The sequence below is a fragment of the Amphiprion ocellaris genome, chromosome 20, assembly GCF_022539595.1.
Source record: "Amphiprion ocellaris isolate individual 3 ecotype Okinawa chromosome 20, ASM2253959v1, whole genome shotgun sequence".
In the NCBI taxonomy this organism is placed as follows: Eukaryota; Metazoa; Chordata; class Actinopteri; family Pomacentridae; genus Amphiprion; species Amphiprion ocellaris.
The window spans coordinates 674,603-695,050 of record NC_072785.1 but is presented as its reverse complement, the minus strand read 5'-3'; the positions used below and the strand labels follow the sequence as shown (position 1 = coordinate 695,050).

The 20,448-nt window shown below is 40.3% G+C and overlaps 1 protein-coding gene across 2 annotated transcripts in view; it reads left to right on the top strand.

Annotated features, from left to right (window-relative positions):
- Positions 1–12,257: 12,257 nt before the first annotated feature.
- The window catches only part of dicer1 (dicer 1, ribonuclease type III), a 47,678-nt gene continuing 39,487 nt past the window's right edge, over positions 12,258–20,448 (top strand). Inside the window, exon 1 of one of the 2 annotated variants that reach the window (XM_023289733.3) lies at positions 12,258–12,492. The gene's annotated coding sequence lies outside the window, so the exon portion shown is untranslated. The remainder of the gene's footprint in view (positions 12,493–20,448) is intronic. The other variant, XM_023289732.3, reaches the window with a different exon arrangement.

Genomic DNA, 20,448 nt, shown 5'->3' with positions numbered 1-20,448 from the left:
TCATTGGAGCTACTGTCATATTTATTTTTGATCTTATCATAATACAAACTTTGTTCTTATGATCATTCAATAAACGTGTAGAATGTGATGGATTGTTTTGATTATTTATACAGATAACAGTAACTGTAACTTCATTACTCCAAGTTTTATTACTGACCCAATAAAACTAATGCAATCACAATTAAAATTATGAAAAAAAACTATTTAAATGTTAGTCTAAGCTTGATTTTTAGAATCAGTGCTATAATTATACGGTGATATGTTCAGGCACGCTATCAGTTTTTATCCTTATCTGTCAGTAAATATTTTAGGTTGCAACTGCAGTTTAAATTGTCACCTGTTAGCAGTAAGTTAAATAATATGATTTATTTTAAAATGTAATGGTAATTACTCAAAAGATGACAAAACTAATTATTCATCTTTTTTTCTTTTGCAAGGAAACGAACATGTCAAAACTATTATTTATCCTATGATCCTTGCAAAAACAAAAGTAAACAAACGAATACAAAAGTTACCCATGATCTTTGGCTTGATTGAGAGTGGAGAATGAAATTAGAATACATTAGAATATACCTTGAATACATTTCAACATTTGTCTAGGTACAGGATTTATTTAAGAATTCTATGCACTAAGTAAACCTGCCTTACAGTTCAGATTAGAATAACAATAAGATGTGTAAAAGGACATGGCTTTCAATCAGAATTGAGATTTGAGTGAAGTTACATGGGTGCTTCTAGTCTTTCGAAGTTCTAGCCATTGTTCACCTCACTCAGAATAGGTACCAAACCAGCTCTTTACCTTGTAGATAGCTCCCAACAGTGTTTGTTTTGTTTCGTCAGCTATGCCTGTGTATAAAGAGTGGGGCAATATTCACAGGATGTATTAATTTCCTGGGCTTGTTTAAGGAAATAGGGAAACAAGTGGCTTGTATAAGACATACTTCGGGATTGCAACCATTTATCTGCACACCTTGGACAATGCTAGCCACCAACAATTATTACAACTACCTAACATGATGAATAATACACGTTTCAAGTATTCACATTCACAAATGACTTAAATCTCTGTTTCCCAGCGTAAGACTGGAGATGACAGCTAGTTGAACAGAGCCCTAAAACACATTGGCAGACCTTCAGAGATTGGTGAGAGGAGGCAGTTGAAGTTTTTACATGGATTCAGCTAGACTGTCTAAAGTGATCCTGGCCATACAACAATACAGACCCTCATCCCCACCCACTGACCCCAAACTACTGAATAGGCTCACCTGAGAAAAGCCTCTTAGGTGGATCTGTGTTCCAACAGATCCTGTCAAGTGTAATAAATGACGTGTAAAACCCTTTGTCTCTTGTTGCGTTATTTAAATATAATATTTAAAATTAAGTTATAGCTTTGAATTTTCATCACGCTATTTGTTTTGTTTTTTAAAGCTGCATGAGTCAGTAACCCTAACCCTGAATATGTGAATATTTGTAATGTGAAAGGGGTGGCTGCCAGTGGAGGCAGGGGGACACCTGGACACCACACCAGTCTATCACAGGGCTACATATGCAGACAAACAACCACACTCACTATCACACCTGTGGACAATTTAGAATTACCAGTTAACCTCAGCATGTTTTTGGACTGTGGAAGGAAGCCGAGTCCAAAAATATACTGTGGGTAATTGGTAATTCTAAATATTCCATAGGTGTGCTTCATAGTCTCTTTCTGTAACCCTGTGATAGACTGGTGACCTGTCCAGGATGTCCCCTGCCTTCACCCTAAGTCAGCTGGGATGGCCTTTAGCCCCCTGTGACCCTAATAAGGATTAAGTGGTGTATAGATAATGAATGGATGGTTTCATCGAATATCGACTTTCACTTGCAGCTCAAGTCGTTCATTAATACAATTTAGCCATGTTTCATCGTTAACTCATTTTACACCTTGCATCTAGTAATTTTGTCTTTCGCACAAAGTAATGAAGCAGCCCAGAACAGGCAGTAGTTGAAAAGAAGACATCGTGTCCCAGAAAGAAACGAAAGCCAGAACAGTGTTCTTCTCTGCAGCAGAACAGCCCCTGCTGATGGAACTGTACAACCAGTATAACAAAATCCTCACCAAAAAGGACAATACTGTGGCAATTTGGTGAGAAAAAAACAAAACTTGACACCAAGTTGCTCTTCACATTAAATATGTAAATTACACCAGTCTGTTTTTTTTTTTTTTTTAAATAAATGAGCATTAAGATCACTAGACACAGTCAGACTGTGGCAATATTATCAAGGTAGATAATATTTAGATGTATGTTTCAAACCATGGTATAGGCAAACATAGGAGACCTAACAAGCTATTTTACATTCACTACTGATGAACCAAAATCTATGAGGTTGTCGAAGCCTTTCTGGAATATGGTGCTTTTTTTCCCCACCTTTTTTCTCTCTTTCATCTCAGCAATTAATAAACAGCATCGCATAAAGTGAAAACTGCGTGTAATACATTTTTCAAGTTACAAGTAGTAACTAGCCTGCAATATATAAATTGTTTTGGTTAAAGTTGTTAATTTCTAACTGCGTACCATTTTAACTACCACACCTGCAGAGGAACTAGGTTTAACCTACAACAGGAAGTGCCCTCCAGTAAGGAGGGAATAGAGAGCTGGAATTCCCCAAAGGTGCCCAAAGATATCCCATACTACTTTCCTCGACAGGTCTCAGTAAGCCTACATCTTTCAGTGAGGGGAGATGCTATATGCCTGCTATATTTCCCAACTCAAGATGCCCAAAGCCTATCTGATCCATGCGTGAGTATTCCTTATTTTAAAATCTGAAAAAAAGATAGTTAGTGGAACTATGTTGGGCTAGATTTTTGAAGATGGCCTACTATGGAGCAAACTAAATCAGTATCTTGTATGTTCAATCAGGAAAAACCCTTATTTGTATAGTTTTTTGTTGAATTTATGTTACATTTCTTATGAATTCACTTCCAAGTAGTACTAAATGTATTGCTGAGTATTGACTTTGCCCTTCTGAAAACTGCAGTTTTGTTACAGATCTTTTGTTTCTGTAGGTCTTTGTTGGGAAGAATAAGTGAAACAATTGTTTATTGGTAAATTAAATATGTTTTTTTGAGAAGAAATGTTGCAAAGTTGTAAGATGAATACAGATTCAACACAATATTCAGACACTTGATAAGTCAGGTAACTCAACAGCAACTTTTCCTCAGGAAATGCACTTCTTGTATGGAGTAATGCTGACATCTGGAGGACATCGTGTGACATAGTCAGCTAATGAAAGCTAAACTAGTATAAAGCAAAAAGTAGTTTACCACTACTATGATAGAACCCATAAGCAGAGCAGTGCACTTTTGTTATGTATCCTGAGCCTGTTGGACTATGGATAATATATGTTTTTATATGTCAATATAAACACAGATTTTTAAAAATAATTTAACATGCTAATTTTAAAGGCTTTAACTGAACATAACATAATTTACACATAAGTAAATAAATAAAAAACACAGACACTGCCAAAACTTATCTTTGATTCAAAAGTTGCAAAAATATACATCTTAAGTGTGTCTGCTGGAAACAGCTGTCACTACATCCTGAATGCCCTTAGAAGAAATTACTATTTCTATTTTTAAAAAATGCCATGGCCAAATTTTTTTATTCCCTTTCTCAGTAACCAATGGTAAAACCTTTAATTGCCATCACAGCAGAAGGTCTATCTACAATCTGACAATCTTCTGCATGTCTCAAGTGGGATTTCGGACCACTTCTGGTTGTAACAGTTTTGAGGTCTTTCAGGTTGAAAGAGTTCCCTGCCATCACTCTGGTCTTCAGTTTCCTCCACAGATTCTCTATATGATTCAGGACTGAAGTCAGGCTGAGGCAGACACATTACATTATTTTCAACAATTTCTTGGCTAAATGTTTCAGACCATTGTCTTGTCTGAAGGTCCAATGCCACCAAAGGCTAAGTTTTTCTGGAGAATGAGTAATGTTCCCCCTGAATCTCATGACGCTGCTTATTTTGACAATTTTGCATGGCTTACCACCTGAAAAATGCCCCCAAAGTTCTTTGTGTTCTTGGGATTGAATGCTTCTCCTTTCTTTCTTCGAACAAGAATCAAGTCCCCAAATACCACCACGTCACCTCATCTGACCAAAGAATGATGACCAAAGCCCTATCTTTTGTCCAGGTGAGCTATTGCAAAGCTTGTTGTAAAGCCCAGCCTCCACTTTGACATAGGACTTTCTGGTACTGCCTTGGACTGGTTTATGTCATACCTATTGTGACGACCCTCCACCTCGACACCAGGTGTGCCTGATCAGGAGCCGAGGGTCGCCACCTGACTGAGCACATCTGCAATCAGTGCTGCATTTAACTGCTCTCCTTTTCCAGTCGCTGACAGGAGCTGGTGTCTGGGAGCTCCAGCCTTACGTGTGGGTTCTGGTGTCGTTTGGGCCTTGACGGCAGTGTGGACTGCTTTTGGATTAGGCAATAAACATTTGTTTTTCACCGTACAGTGGTTGTCTCCGCGTCTTTGCTACAACTGAGGAGCTGGGTTGTAACACTGTCTGGAAGGACCAAGTATGTCAGCCTGGGAGGTGCCACCAAGTCCCAGACTCTTCCTGTCACCTGCAGTGTCCCCCAAGGGTCTGTCCTTGGTCCAACCCTATTCATTTTATATATGCTCCCCCTTGGCTGTATCATCAGCCGGTATGGAATTTCTTTCCACTGCTACACTGATGACATACAGCTTCATCTCAGGACTGTCCCAAACCAATCTGTTCCCCCGCTGTCTTCATCATCATGGCCATCATCATCATCAACTTCATCAGCACTGTCCACCCTGACCCCCTGCTTGGAGGAGACAAAGGCCTGGATGAGTCAAAACTTTCTCCAGCTGAACAGCTCCAAAACTGTAGCCATTCTTGTCGGCACCCCTCATCAGGTCCAAACATTTTCCATAACCACCATCACCATTTCCGGACAAGACATTCCCATCTCATCAGCAGTTACCAACCTTGGTGTGACACTGTGTCTTCATTTTTCCACCTGAAAAATATTGCCAAACTATGGCCCACCCTCACCCTTTCTGATACAGAGAAACTCATCCACGTCTTTGTCTCCTCCAGGCTCAACTATTGTAAAGCACTTCTCATCGGGATCCCTAACAAGAGCTTGCAAAAGCTCGAGTATATTCAAAACAGTGCTGCTAGGATCCTGATGAGACTGCAGAAGCAACACCATATCACACCCATCCTCCGTTCACTCCACTGGCTCCCCATATCCTCCAGAATTCACAACAAAATCGCTCTTCTAACTCATCAGTGCATTCATGGCCATGCTCTGGGATAGCTTAAAGAACTCATCTGCCATCCATCATCGAAAAGAAAGCTCCGCACTAATAACTGTCACCTCCTCCGCCTGCCCAGAACCAAACTCCGGACCATGGGATACAGAGCCTTCCACTCAGCTGCCCCTCACATATGGAACTCCCTCCCTGACCACATGAAAGCTCCACAGACAGTGGATGCTTTTAAAAAAGGCCTAAAGACATTTCTTTTTAACAAAGCTTTCAATTAAACGTGCCCCTGAAGTTTCTATTTTTTATTGTTATTTTCTCTAAAGTTTTGTTTTTATTATATGATTGTTTTGCTTTTTCTGTTTAATATCTTCTATGTAGCACTTTGACATCTTGCCTTAATGAAAAGTACATTACAAATAAAACGTATTATTATTATTATTATTATTATTATTATTATTATTATTAATAATAATAATAATAATAATAATAATAATAATAATAATAATAATAATAATAATAATAATAATAAAGAAAGCTCTTGAGGTAATTGCATAGTACCTTTTAGAAAAAGTGCTTATGGGCAGTCTGTTTTCTACTTTCGCGCATCTCAAACCTCAAATACTATACCAAGTGCAATTCGTGAACTACCACATCTCACCTCAGGTTCAGATTCAGACATATTTTATTCACGCACAGAGAATGATAAATGTATTCTACCAAAGCAGTTTACAGCAGATGTACATGAAAGGGAACCCTAGGGAAGCAAAAATGCTTATAATTAGGGGACCCCACCATTTACTAAACATCTCAACGCATGGCTAGCACAGATCTGTGATCATAACACTATGTAAATCTGTTTGCCCATTGATGGGGCTTGCTCTTGACAACTGCATAATTTGTTTTGAATGTGTAGACGTTTGTGCAATGCAGTCATGTGTAATAGTGTTAATAATAATAATAATAATAATAATAATAATAATAATAATAATAATAATAATAATAATACATTTTATTTATAAAGCGCTTTTCCAATAACTCAAAGACACTGTACATAAAATACAATAAGATAAAACAAAATAGTTAATTAAAATCAATAAATAGTAAATCAAGTTCAAGATAAAATACAGAATCACTTAAGGAAAGCAGATCTAAAAAGGTGAGTCTTTAAAAGGGATTTAAATGTGGTGAGGTTGGTGCAGTCACGGAGGGCATGGGGGAGTGAGTTCCAGAGTGTGGGGGTGGCAATGGCGAAGGCTCTGTCCCCCCAATGTCGCCGGCTGGTCCTGTGCGGGATGGAAAGGAGGTTTGTGTGGGAGGAGCGGAGATTCCTGGGGGGGGTGTAGGGGAGGAGCAAATCGGTAAGGTAAGAGGGGGCAAGATTATGGATGGACTTGAAGGTGAGGAGAAGCAGTTTGTACTGGATGCGGTGTGAAATGGGGAGCCAATGGAGGTTCTGCAGGACGGGGGTGATATGGTCATGAGAACAGGTTCGGGTGAGGAGTCGGGCAGCAGAGTTTTGAATGTGTTGAAGTTTATTGAGGACTTTGGAGGTGGAGCCAAAGGGAATGCTATTGCAGTAGTCAAGGCGGGAAGTGATGAGGCATGAATGAGGGTTTCAGCGGCTGAGAAGGAGAGGAAGGGGCGGAGACGGGCGATGTTGCGGAGATGGAAATAGGCAGTTTTGGTGATCTGATTAATGTGGGGTTCAAAAGTGAGGTTGCTGTCAAATATCACACTGAGGTTGCGGATGTGAGCGGAAGGAGATAGGGTGGTGTTATCAATGGTAATGGGGGAGTGGGGAAATGGTGTGAGTAATTTGGGTCCAATAATAATGAGGTCGGTCTTGTCGCAGTTTAACAGGAGAAAATTTTTCCTCATCCAGGATTTAATGTCGGCCAAGCAGCTGGAGAGAGAGGGGAGGGTGGTGGTGGCGGTGGTGTTGGTGGAGATGTAGAGTTGGATATCGTCGGCGTAGCAATGGAAGTGTAGGTTGTGGCGGCAGATGATGTTGCCGAGGGGGAGGAGGTACAGGATAAAGAGGAGGGGGCCAAGGACTGATCCTTGAGGGACACCATGGGACAGGGGGGCGGTGGGGGATGTGCAGTTGTTGACCTTGATGAATTGTTGTCGATTAGTGAGATATGATGTGAACCAGGTGAGGGCGGTGCCGGTGATGTTAATGGAGGATTGAAGGCGGGACAGGAGGATGGAGTGATTGATTGTGTCAAATGCTGCAGAGAGGTCGAGGAGGATGAGGATGGTGACTTGTCCAGAGTCTGAGGAGAGGAGGAGATCGTTGGTGACCTTGAGGAGAGCAGTTTCAGTGCTGTGATGAGAGCGGAATCCGGATTGAAAGGTTTCATACAGGTTGTTGGAAGTGAGATGAGTTTTCAACTGGGCAGCGACGACACGTTCTAATATTTTGGATATGAAGGGGAGGTTGGAGATGGGCCGGAAGTTGTGAGGGGAGGTTGGATCCAAACCAGGTTTTTTGAGGATGGGGGAGACAGAGGCGAGCTTGAGGGGTGAGGGGACACAGCCAGTACTGAGGGAAGTGTTGATGATGTTAGAGATGAGGGGGGAGATAACAGGGAGGCAGTTTTTGAGGAGGGCAGTGGGGATGGGGTCCAGGCAGGATGTGGAGTTTTTAGTTCCAGTGATGAATTTGGGCAGGTCCAGGGGGGAAACAGGCAAGAAGTGGGCCAGGGGGGGAAAGTTCAGAGGGTTTAGTGGAGGAGAGGGGGGATCAAGTGAAGTGGGAGAGGTGACAAGGCTGCTGTGGATGGAGTTGATTTTGTTATGGAAAAAAGAGAGGAATAGGTTGCACTTGTCAGTGGTGAACGAGTTTGAGACGGTGTCCGGGGGGGCAAGGAGTTTATTGACAGTTGAGAAGAGGGACTTGGGGTTGTTGGAGCTGGTATTGATCAGGTCAGAGTAGAAAGTGGACCGTGTTAAAGGGGCATGAGCAATAGTGATAATAGGATCTGTGCAATAAAAGGGACATATATAGTGTAATTATTCAATTCAATTCAATTCAATTTTATTTATATTGCGCCAATTACAGTCAAATTGTCTCGAGACGCTTTACAGAACCCATATGCCTGAACCCCCAGAGCAAGCCAAAAGGCGACAGTGGCAAGGAAAACACCCTTTTAACAGGGAAAAAAACCTCGAGTAGAACCTGGCTCTAATGTGGGGGGACCCATCTGCTGCTGGCCGGGTGGGTTGAGAAGGACAGAAGAGGTAGAGAGGTAGAGATAGAGGGGTAGAGGTAGAGATAGAGGGATACAGATAGAGGGATAGAGGTAGAGGGGTAGAGATAGAGGGATAGAGGTAGAGATAGAGAGGTGGGGGTGGTGGGGGGGACAAGGACAATAAACACACAGTTTGATATATGCATGATAAAACATGATACATGCAAAGTACAACTAACATGGAAACTAATTATAGTTTACTGCTATGGTGTATGGCTCTGGCATTAAATATACTACATATATAGCTGTTGGTAAATTCAAAAATATGTAGATGAGCAAATCAAGTACAGTAAGGGCAATGCAGAGTAGATCAGTGGAAATGGGCAACTGGAGGTGGGAGAACAACCACAGATCTGAAGCATCCAGCTCTGGGACCAGGGACACTCGGAGAAAAGACACAGGGAGAAACAGAGTGAGTGTAATGCAATAATGGTATATATCATAAATACAAAGGTAGTTAGAGAAGGGCTCAGTGCGGCTCAGTGCATCCAGAGAGGTTCCCCAGCAGTCTAGGCCTATAGCAGCAGAACTAGGGGCAAACTAAAGGACGTCAAGAGGGGAAGTCAGTTGTGCAAATGAAAACACCATCTCACCCCGTCAGGGTCCCCCAGTCAGCCCTAACTATAAGATTTGTCAAAAAGGAAGGTTTTAAGCCTGGTCTTAAAAATAGAGAGGGTGTCCACCTCCAGAACCCAAACTGGGAGCTGGTTCCACAGGAGAGGAGCTGATAACTGAAGGCTCTGCCTCCCATTCTACTTTTAGAGATTCTAGGAACAACAAGTAAGCCTGCAGTCTGAGAGCAAGAGTTCTGCTAGGATAATATGGTACTATCAGGTCTTTAAGATATGATGGAGATTGGTTGTTAAGAACTTTATATGTCAGAAGAAGGATTTTGAATTCTATTCTAGATTTAACAGGAAGCCAATGAAGAGAAACCAATATAGGAGAAATATGATCTCTCTTGCTAACTCCCGTCAGTACTCTGGCTGCAGCATTTTGGATCAGCTGCAGATGTTTCAGAGAGCTATTGGGACAACCTGATAATAAGGAATTACAGTAGTCAAGCCTAGAAGTAACAAATGCATGGACTAGTTTTTCTGCATCACTCTGAGACAGGATGTTCCTGATTTTCACAATATTTCTCAGGTGGAAAAAGGAACTCCTACAGATTTGTTTTATGTGTGAGTTAAAGGACATGTCCTGGTCAAAGATAACACAGAGGTTCCTCACAGTAGTACTGGAGGCCAATGTAATGCCATCCAGAGTAACTATATGCTTTGAAAGCAATTTTCTAAGATGTTTGGGGCCAAATACAATGACTTCAGTCTTGTCTGAATTTAGTAGTAAGAAATTATGGGTCATCCAGGTCTTTATGTCCTTAAGACAATCTTGCAGTCTAGCTAGCTGATTAGTTTCATTTGGCTTCATAGATAAATACAATTGAGTGTCGTCAGCATAACAATGGAAATTAATACAGTGCTTCCTAATAATGTTGCCTAAGGGAAGCATGTATAATGTGAACAGTATTGGTCCTAAGACAGAACCCTGAGGAACTCCATGATTAACCCTAGTATGCTCAGAAGAGTCATTGTTGACATGCACAAACTGGAACCTGTCTGATAAGTAGGATTTAAACCAGTCCAGTGCTGTCCCTTTAATGCCAATAGAATGTTCTAGTCGCTGTAATAAAAGATTGTGGTCGATTGTATCGAATGCCGCACTAAGGTCCAACAAAATAAGTATAGAGACCAGTCCATTATCTGACGCTATGAGAAGGTCATTAGTAACTTTCACCAGAGCTGTTTCTGTGCTATGATGCACTCTGAAGTCTTACTGAAACTCTTCAAACAAGCTATTCCTTTGTAAATGTTCACATAATTGATTTGCAACTGTTCTTTCCAGAATTTTGGAGAGAAATGGGAGGTTGGAAATTGGTCTATAGTTGGCTAAAACATCTGGATCTAGATTATGCTTTTTAAGTAAAGGTTTGATTACAGCAACCTTAAAAGCCTGTGGTATATAGCCCGTTACTAGAGAGAGATTAATCAGATCTAACATTGAGGAATTAATTAAAGGTAAAGCCTCCTTGAACAGTCTAGTTGGGATAGGATCTAAAAGACATGTCGATGGTTTGGATGTAGAAACTATTGAAATTAGTTCAGAGAGATGTATGGGAGTGAAAAATTCTAAATATCCATCTGGTCTTACAGCCAATTCTAAAGTATCTGTACTCGATGATACATCTGTGACATTTGCAGGAAGGGCCAGATTAATTTTTTCTCTAATCGTAATAATTTTATTTGTAAAGAAGCTCATGAAGATGTTACTGCTCAAAGCTAAAGGAATACAAGGTTCAACAGAGCTCTGACTCTTTGTCAGCCTGGCTACAGTGCTGAAGAGAAACCTGGGGTTGTTCTTGTTTTCCTCTATTAAAGATGAATAGTATGTTGTCCTGGCATTACCAAGAGCTTTTTTTTTAATATAAATTACTAGACTATTTTTCCAAGCTACATGAACTTCTTCTAAATTAGTGGAGTACCACTTCCTTTCCAGCTTTCGGGACGCCTGCTTTAAAGTCCACACCTGGGAATTATACCAAGGAGCAGGTCCTCTCTGAGATAGAACTTTCTTTTTTACAGATGCAACACTATCAAGTGTTGTATTATGTGTAATGAAGACAGGGATGTGTGCAACAGTGATTAAGAGAAATGTGCAATGTTATCATGTGCAATAGTGACATTAAGGAATGTGCAATACAATTATGTGTAATAGTGTCAGAGGGATATATGTAGTGGAATCTTGTATAACAGTGACAGAGGGATATGTGTAACAGTGACAGAGGGGTAAGTGTAGTATAACAATGTGCAATAGTGATAGAGGGATATATGCAATAGCAACAAAGGGATTTTTGCAATATAATCATGTGCAAATGTTAATTATTGCTTGGTAGCTTGCCTTGGTCCCCCAGCTTTTGTCAGTTTGTGTGCACTATGCATTATTGCTTGTTTTTCTTTGTTGTATGTCTTTGTTCAGCTGTGGTATTATGTTATTTGTATTTTATTATTATTATTATTATTATTATTATTATTATTATTATTATTATTATTAACCCACTAATGGGACTCGAGATGGAAATCAGCTGTATGACTATAATCTCTAGTATTTACATGTAAATGTTCATTAATACGAACTGTCCCATTTTAAAAATAAAACATACATACAAAGTGAAACCAGAAGTCATCAATGCACTGTTTGGTTTTAGTCATGACTTTCATTTTACTAAAAACTGACTAGATAACTGCTGCTTTAATATACGTAAGAATATTCAAAACATTGAAGAAATTACCAGCACCGTTTAGAATGATATAGAAGCTCTATTTTCTCAAAACACTATGACAAGTTCAAGGGGTATACAAATTTTGGACAGAGCATTGTTAATAGAAATGTATCAAAAAGGGGGAAAAAACATATTAACTACGGTGCTGGATGTTAATTAGATGTGACATTGTTTCTAGAGATAAATGATTAGGTGATTTAGTTAATTGCCATGTTTTATTATATTATCTAAATATATATTTTTGTTCCTGCATTTTAATGTTTACTAACTGATGTGACAACACCATCATCATGTTATGTACCAGTCCGTCATCGGTTCTGTGCACGGAGATGAGGCCAGTGTGGAACTCCCCACAGTTGGAGCTCAGCAGCGAACACTGCCATTCTCGTTCCCGTTAGTGGACGGACTAGTAGACGGACAGGCAGCTGGAAGCATGAGTTGCGTAGTTTACGTTGCTGTAATGGCGTAGCAGAGGCCCAGGTGAAAGGAAGTGATCCCCCGTGGACGAGTAGCCACCAAATCGGGACGACAGTGAATGGCAGTCAGGATATTCAACGAATGACTTCAAGTGTTTTTACTCAAGACGATCAATAGGAAAAACACAGCAGGTGAGTTTGCTACTGAATCTCTTGATTCGTCTTTCTCGAACACTCTTCTGGATTTGTTGGCGTCGCTAGCTGTTAGCTCGCTAGCTGGCTGACATGATGATGGTGCATGGTGGCTCTTGCTACCCAGGCGTTGTGCTGCATTATACCCTGCTCATTTCGGGTAAAGCCGTGTTTCGGGTTCGTTCCATCAGTCGCACTGTCGGGGGTTTAGGCAAATACACTCATCTATCCAGTAAGATGAACAGGCAAATAACTGCTCCCAGACAGCCGATCCGCTTCTGTTAACATTTGCTAGCCATGCTCGGTAAGTTACCATGTTAGAATGCTGCAAGGTTTCCACTGCAGTTATACAAGTCGATGGTAACGCTATGTACGATGGTAACGGACACATTGGTTACTCAGGTTGCCCCAAATATCTCTTAATGTGAGAGGATCAGATTAACTAACGTAACTTAAATAAATCATTATGTTATGTGGTAACATTAGCATCCGTTACACATCATCAATTCTCAGGCCAAGGACCTTGAAACGCTCACTCACTGTTTGCTATGGACATTATTTAAAGCAGTAATCTCCAAGTATTTAATCACATTGCTTCAACGTTGTGGTCGTGTATACATTTGATCAGTTCTCTAAAAGCACTTGGCAGAAATACAGCTATTTAAATGCTAGCTAACTGGTTAGCTGGCTGGCTAATGTTACTCAGCATGGTTTCTGCTAGTATCTTCAACATAGTCGTCAAGTGTCCAGCCACCCATTTGAAGCATTATAAGTGCAACATTTGTAAAGCTTATATATTTTTGTTGAGAAACCTGCTAATTTGTTGTACAAACTGACATATGAATGTGTCGTAATAAGTGTTTAGTGCTGAGGAGGACAGAGAACTACATAACAAATCTGTCACACTGCCCTGACATCATTCAGTTTATGACAGCTACCCACTAGGTAAAATGTAGTGAATTTACATGTCGCTCAACAAAGACGGTAGAGATCCTTTACTGCTGGCAGCAACTCTCATCCAAATCTAGGGCAGTGATATGAAATGTTTGAAATATTTGGTCAGTTAAGGATAACACTGAGATCCTGGTTAGTTAAGACTTTAACAGAATAACATTTGTTGTTATTTTGCAATTTAACAAAAGATTTAAGCTCCTTTTAGACATGCACCTAGTACTGTTAATCGGATGTCAACTGAATGTGTTACTGTCATGTCTGAATGTTCACCCAGGTCACGTTTCAGTAAAAGCAGCGTTTCTGTATCACTTCTGAACTGCACCGTCACACTAATGAGATGCACACAAGCAACAGTTCTTTGAGTTTTGTAAATTCCATCCATTATCTATACACCACTTAATTGTCATTCATCTGGAGTCTATCCAGGCTGACTTAGGGCGAAGGCATAGGACACCGTGGACAGGTCACCAGTCTATCACAGAGCTACATATACAGACAAACAATCACACTTGTGTTGACACCTACAGACAATTTACAGTTACCAATTAATCTCAGCATGTTTTTGGATTGTGGGAGGAAGCTGGAATACTCGGAGAAATATATTTAAAAAAAAATCATTTGGGGTACATGCAGACCCCAGCCAGACCCCAGCTGGACTGTGCATCTTTTATTTATGTATGTTTGTGTTATGTTGCTCTTGTGATGACTGCTTCAGTTGTATTGTGTTTCATTTCAATTCAGGAGTTCTTAAACTAATGTTGTAAGTAATACACGTCAGTAATCATCAATAGTAATTTCGTTGTTTCTTTCATATTTTTATCTATAGATGGCACACGTTTTAGGAAAATATTGAGGGGATATGGACAGGTACAGAAATATGAAACATATGAAATACTACTGGGGTCCAGCTGGACCCCGAGTGTAATAGTGTAATACGTTTTGCCACGTGTACTGATGAGGGTTCAGTCAGTCATTGCCTTATGCATAAGACACCATTTGGTGTATTGTCTGGTTTCATGTGAATGACAAATATCACATGCTTACTGCAGGTTTCTTTGTCACTGTGGGGAGAATATCTGAATGAAGCATGAAGAACATTAACTGGAAAGTCACATACATCTAAATGGCAGGATACTGTCACTTTAATGAATTGATGCAGCCAGAAATGTTCCATATACTGTGTCTAAAAAGGGCTTTTGAGAGTGCATCCACATTAAGTCAGTAAAAATTGTGTTTGTGTCTTTTTAATATCAGTTTCAGACCTTTGTCCAGACTTGAAGGGCCGATATGGTGAAAGTGATTTTTTTTTTTTGTTGTGTTGTGTCTGTTTTTATAAACTTAAAAGTTTTAAATAATTGCTCTGAACCCCAAAGCCCTTTTCTGTCATGACTCGATACCGTTAACCTGGCGGCAACTGAACATCTTGGCTTCATTTCTGAAACTGCACCTTGGTCACTTTTCTTAGGAAAATTGTGCAGACAATATTACTAGATTGGATCTAGTGACACATTTGTATACCTTTCTACATGGCTAAAGTCTGATCTGCATCCAGTCACGTAAATGGATAGACACATACAGCAGTGATTTAGGGAGATTTTTCCACATTTCATAACCAATATTTGTCCAAAAACATAACAGAGAGCGCTTAAGACAGTTCAGATCTATTCAGTTATGTCCATAAAAATAAACCTAACCAATAGATTAATGATACTCATCAACAATTAACTGAATCAAACACAACAGATGTGCTGAGAATTTGGCTGTATTCACATGTAAAATGATCACTCAGACGAGAAAGATAGAAACAATAGAAAATCCAGGGGCCTGATCTACGAAGCAAGTTCAGCATACCCAGTGTATATTTTTGTTATCTGGCCCAGAAAACCTAACAACCACAGGTGGATTAAGCAGTCTCACAAAGCTGGTTTCCGGTGCAGTAAGTCAACCTAGGTTTTCTTAACCTGGCTTTCAATGCCTTCACAGGAAGGCGACAGAGTTGGCAGTACATGACCAATCAAAAACATGGACATGTGTGGGGACAGGAGTGGCATATTTTCCAGCAAACCATAATACAGGGTGTCCCAAACAAATTGACATCGTTTCATCACCTAATAATAGAGCTTATCTTAACAAGAAGGAAGATGGATTGGATGTGCTATTGAAATGGCCTCCATTCTCACCTGACCTAACACCATGCGATTTCTTTCTGTGGGGTTACGTGAAAGGACTGGTCTATATCCCACCACTTCCCACATGTGCAGAGGAGCTCAAGAACAGAATCACTGAGACTCTGGAGAATGTTACACATGACATGCTGCAGCGAGTGTGGCAGAAACTCCACTACCAACTTGATGTGTGGCGCTTCACAAGCAGCACACACATTGAACGTTTGTAATAACTTTGGAACATTAGAAAATTATCATCCACCAGAATTTTTCATTTGAAATTTCTAGAGTAAAACATTTTATGTTCAAAATAAATGGAAAATGGAATTCAGTAATTTCACATTCTGTCACATGCTTGTGATGTGTAATACAGTTTTTGCTTTATTCTTTCAGCTGCAACCCTGACTGTGTTAAAACAGTTTTGGGAACAAGTAAAAAACAAATAAAAACATAATTACAATTCGTAAGTCAGCTTATTGGAAATTGTATGCGGTCAAGCACGAGGTTTAAGTGGTTTAGTCAGTTTCTGTTTTAGGATTATTTCACTCTACGAAGGCACTTAAACAAGAAACTGCTTTAAAATCACTTGTAGCCCTAAAAACTTTCGTCTTTCTCTTTCACTGTTTGTACACTGAGCTCTCTGACATCTTCAAGGAACAGTGATGCCATTTTCCAAGAGAAGTCATTGATCAGAAAGCAGTGCTTTTATACACGGATCAGCTACAACATTATGACCACTGACCGGTGAAGTGAATAACATCGATCATCTTGTTTTAATGCAATGTTCTGCTGGGAAACCTTGAGTCTTGACAATCAGGTGGATGATTGACATGTACCACCCATCTAAACATTGCAGGTCAAGTAACCCCCCAAAACCCCACCCCCCATGGCAACAGCAGTCCCTGATGCCAGTTGCCACCCTTAGCAGGACAATGTACCCCAACACACCACAAAAACTGCTCAGGAGTGGCCTGGGGTTCAGCACTCAGCAGATCCAAGTCTTACTGGTGCTTACACTGCTTGCACTGCTGCTTATACAGATTTCCTGTGCTTCCACCTCTTTGCATTTAAACTGATTTTGTGTTTGTGAAATTTCTACTCTCATACTCAGATTTTTGTGTCGCCACCTGTTAAATTTTCCCAACTAATAAAATGCCAGATAGTGTGCTGTTCAGTGAAGTCATCAGTGTGGGTGTGTTTACTCCTCTGTACCAAACTTTGGTTCAACTCCAGGTTCTTTTAAATGTGCTTCAAAAATATAATTGACTACATATTCAGGTCATGTGATTCGGTATTCATACATAACGTACACATGCATAACACACGCATAACACACGCCTGTGCTCAGCGCAAGGTCATTTTGTTTGTGGGTACAAATATATTAAATGGCTACACTCTATGTTGCCATGATTTCTGATAAATTACTAATAAACAAATGCTGCATTTCTACAAAAAAAATGCTGCATTTCTGACAGTGCCATATGGGGGAATGAACAGCCTTGGCGGAGTACTGCCCTCTCTCAGTGCTTTTCTTGTTTTGTGCTATTGCCTTGTCTTAGTGTGTGTTATTGCTGTGATAGTTAAAAGCTTGTTTTCTTCTTGTAGCAAAAAATGACAAATGTAAGCACAGTGCCTCAGCTCTTTGTTGTCACAATTTCAGTCCCTAACTTGTATGGTTTCCAGTTACTTAGATTTTTATTTGTAGCTTTCCCCTGCAGATCGATTCTGCAATCATTTTGAAACACTCCTAGACAGCCAACAGGAAGACGTTTTTGTACAGTAGTATGACTGCAATCTTTCAAAATCATCTCACTGGCTGAGTTAGACTGTAGTATTTCTACATAAACATCCATAAATCTATTTAAGCTGTTATGACGAGGGGTGAATCTGAGCAGAGAGCACATGGACACGAGTGGTTGGAATAACGAAAAGAGCAGATTTATTGGACAAGACTACTAGGAGAACTAAGGAGGAAGGCCGGTAACTAATGACACTAACTAAAATAATAACAGACGGGGAATTAACTAAACTAAAACTCATTTACAGTGTGGGCAGAGGGGTGTCGGTTCCGGGGACCGGCGGTCCGGGAGGCGCTCCCCGTAGCATGGGATGGCGGTGGAGAGTGGCAATGAGGACCGGGGCGTCTTGCTCCAGAGGCAGGCAGGAGTTTCTGAGGCGAGGGAAGCACAGCAGGGAATCCAGAGGCTGACTGGGAATCCAGGGGTTGGACCGGGTGGTCAGGGAGTCAGAACCGGGCAGCAAGTCCAGCGAGACTGAAAACAATAAAACAGGATTAGCAAGGTCTATTCGAAACACACAGCAGAAATGTGCAGAAAGAGCCTGACAACTGACTGCAATAGCAGAAGTTTACTGTCTGGCAGGGTGTGAAGTGTGAGACCGGCTTTTATGGCAGTAGATGAATGACAGGTGTGCTGTGCTGCAGATGGCTGATTGGAGATGTGTAGCTGCTGTGGACAGCAGTGCAGAAAGACTTGGATGAGGGGACAGAAAGAGGGGAAGAGAGAGAGAACCCAAACAAGGAAAACAGAGGGAATGAACAGAAAGGATGAGAGAGGGAGAAAGAGGGAGGGCAGGTGGGGGCTGATGCAGGGACCAGGGTGGGGGCCCTGACATAAGCATACATTTTTTTTCTTCCTTGTAGAACAAATCTTGATAGTAAAGTTGTGGTAATGGCATTGTGGACACAGCTTCACAGGCATACCAAGGTTAGTTAATGGTTAGCAAGAGCTAAACTCTGAGCTGAGTCGTCAGATTACATTTTTTTTTGCCTGTATGTGCAACTGAGAGCAGAACCTAGAACAGGATCTTTTAGAAATGCGGTGGCCAGAGGGTTGAACAATGAGTTGCCATGTGTAGCCCACTGGCACTTCCTTAGAAGTGGAACTGTTATAATGTCCCTTACAGCCCAGTACTGTCCCTTTTGTCTGGATCATTCAGTCTTGACCCATAGGGTTTTATCATCTCTACCTCCCTTTCTTGTAAAATCTTTAGATGAAAAGAAGTTTCCCTAGACACCAGTTTCCTGTTTTGTTTTTGGATAATAGCTGTATTAGAGCCATGAGAGCTGGAGTCAGGGGATTGCATATTTTTGACGTACTACAGTCATAATATATTTGATTTATAAGTATTTTGTACTAAATTATGTAAACACTGTTTCTACACAACTAATAACAAAAATGGATAATGTGTTTCTTTATGTAAAACACATTTTAGTGCATCTTAGGTGCAGTTGGTATTAGATTCCAGCTCTCGGGACTCGTGTGGAGTAAGTCAGTTTCTCTATCAATATGTTACTCAGAAAAGTAAAGACTGCAAAAGTAAATGAATTAAGTCATATTGCATTTTAAAGTGTTATACAGCAGCATCAATGAATCAGATTGATGAGCTAGAATAAATGAAATCATTTGTTCATTCATTAAGCCAATAAATGTCTGTGTGGCATATATGGAGAACTTTTTATAGAAAACTGCTTTCACATCCATGTCATGGTATATTCCTGCTAATGTGTAATACTTTAAAAAAAAAAAAAAAAAGTTTTTCACCCAGTGCATCCTCTAGAAGGAATATATATTTAATAGCACCCAGAAGGCTTCATATGCTAAATGTTTGCTCATTGATACACACTACACTTTAGTGATGTCCTTTCAATGCCTCACTTACAGGCAACTGTAGATGCTAGGTAGGCAGCTGTGCACAGAGACACCTCTACTCTGAGCGATCAGTTGCTGAAAAGCGGCAGCTAAGATACGTGTGTAACAAAAAATGAGCTTGGAAAGAATAACATAAACTAAGTGACTTTATCTACATTGGCTGTTGTCAATTTGCTGTGTTTTCTGCTTGGGAAACATTTTAAATGTCAGTATTACGGTCAGTCATGTGTGTTAAATTGTGGGAAGCCAAAATTGTGGTCGCGATTAATATTCAATCACTCGTGCAGCTCTCGTTCTTACTGTGCAGTTGTGAAGTTGCTACCTCCAATGTTTTCTGAAGTCTCTGCATTAATGAAATTTGTAATGTTTTGTATTATTATTTTGCACTTGACTTGGCAGGACACAACTTCTCAACTTGGCATGCAAACAAACACGTTCATAGACCATATGGGAGCAGGACTGATCCAGACAGATAGGCATGTTTCGCTATCATCCTTCTTACATTGTCTGAGGAGAAAGCTAGTGTTTGTAAAATGTGCATGGTTAATTCCAACACTCATCTGTCTTCTTCGAAGTAACTTGAACAGACGTATGTGAAATCTAGAGGCCTTTCCAGAATCGTTGTTATTCCCTTGTGAGAAGTTTCAGTGGGACAGAATCCTTGGTAATTTTGGCACCTGATGTTAATTTACATTTAATGTACTGATATAAATGTGTTTTGGTTTTAGTTATTTGGTTTAGTTTTAGTCAACATAAACCACAAATATTTTGCTCTAGTTTTGCCTGTGACAAAAACTAGAGCAAAATGTTTTTGCTAAAGTTTTTGATGATGATGATAACCACAGCCACCACTCTGAGCTTTAAAACTGCTCCTCTGGCAACCCATGGGTGGCGATTCATATGAGTCCGGTGATCTGGTGATGATTAATTTAGGATATACCCAAAAGAAGCTTGTACTAGTCCAGCGATAGATCGTTTGTCCTGGTCTGGTGTGCAGGTCCATCAGCATCTGGCACCTGGTTGTACCTTACCATTCTTATTTTGCGCTCTGTTTTTTTTAATTTTGCAGTCTAAGGATCCAGTCAAGGTTCCTGCCATATGCTGTTTGGTTAGAAGTAAGACTTTATAACAGTATAATAATCAATCCATGGATAACAGAGGCAGTC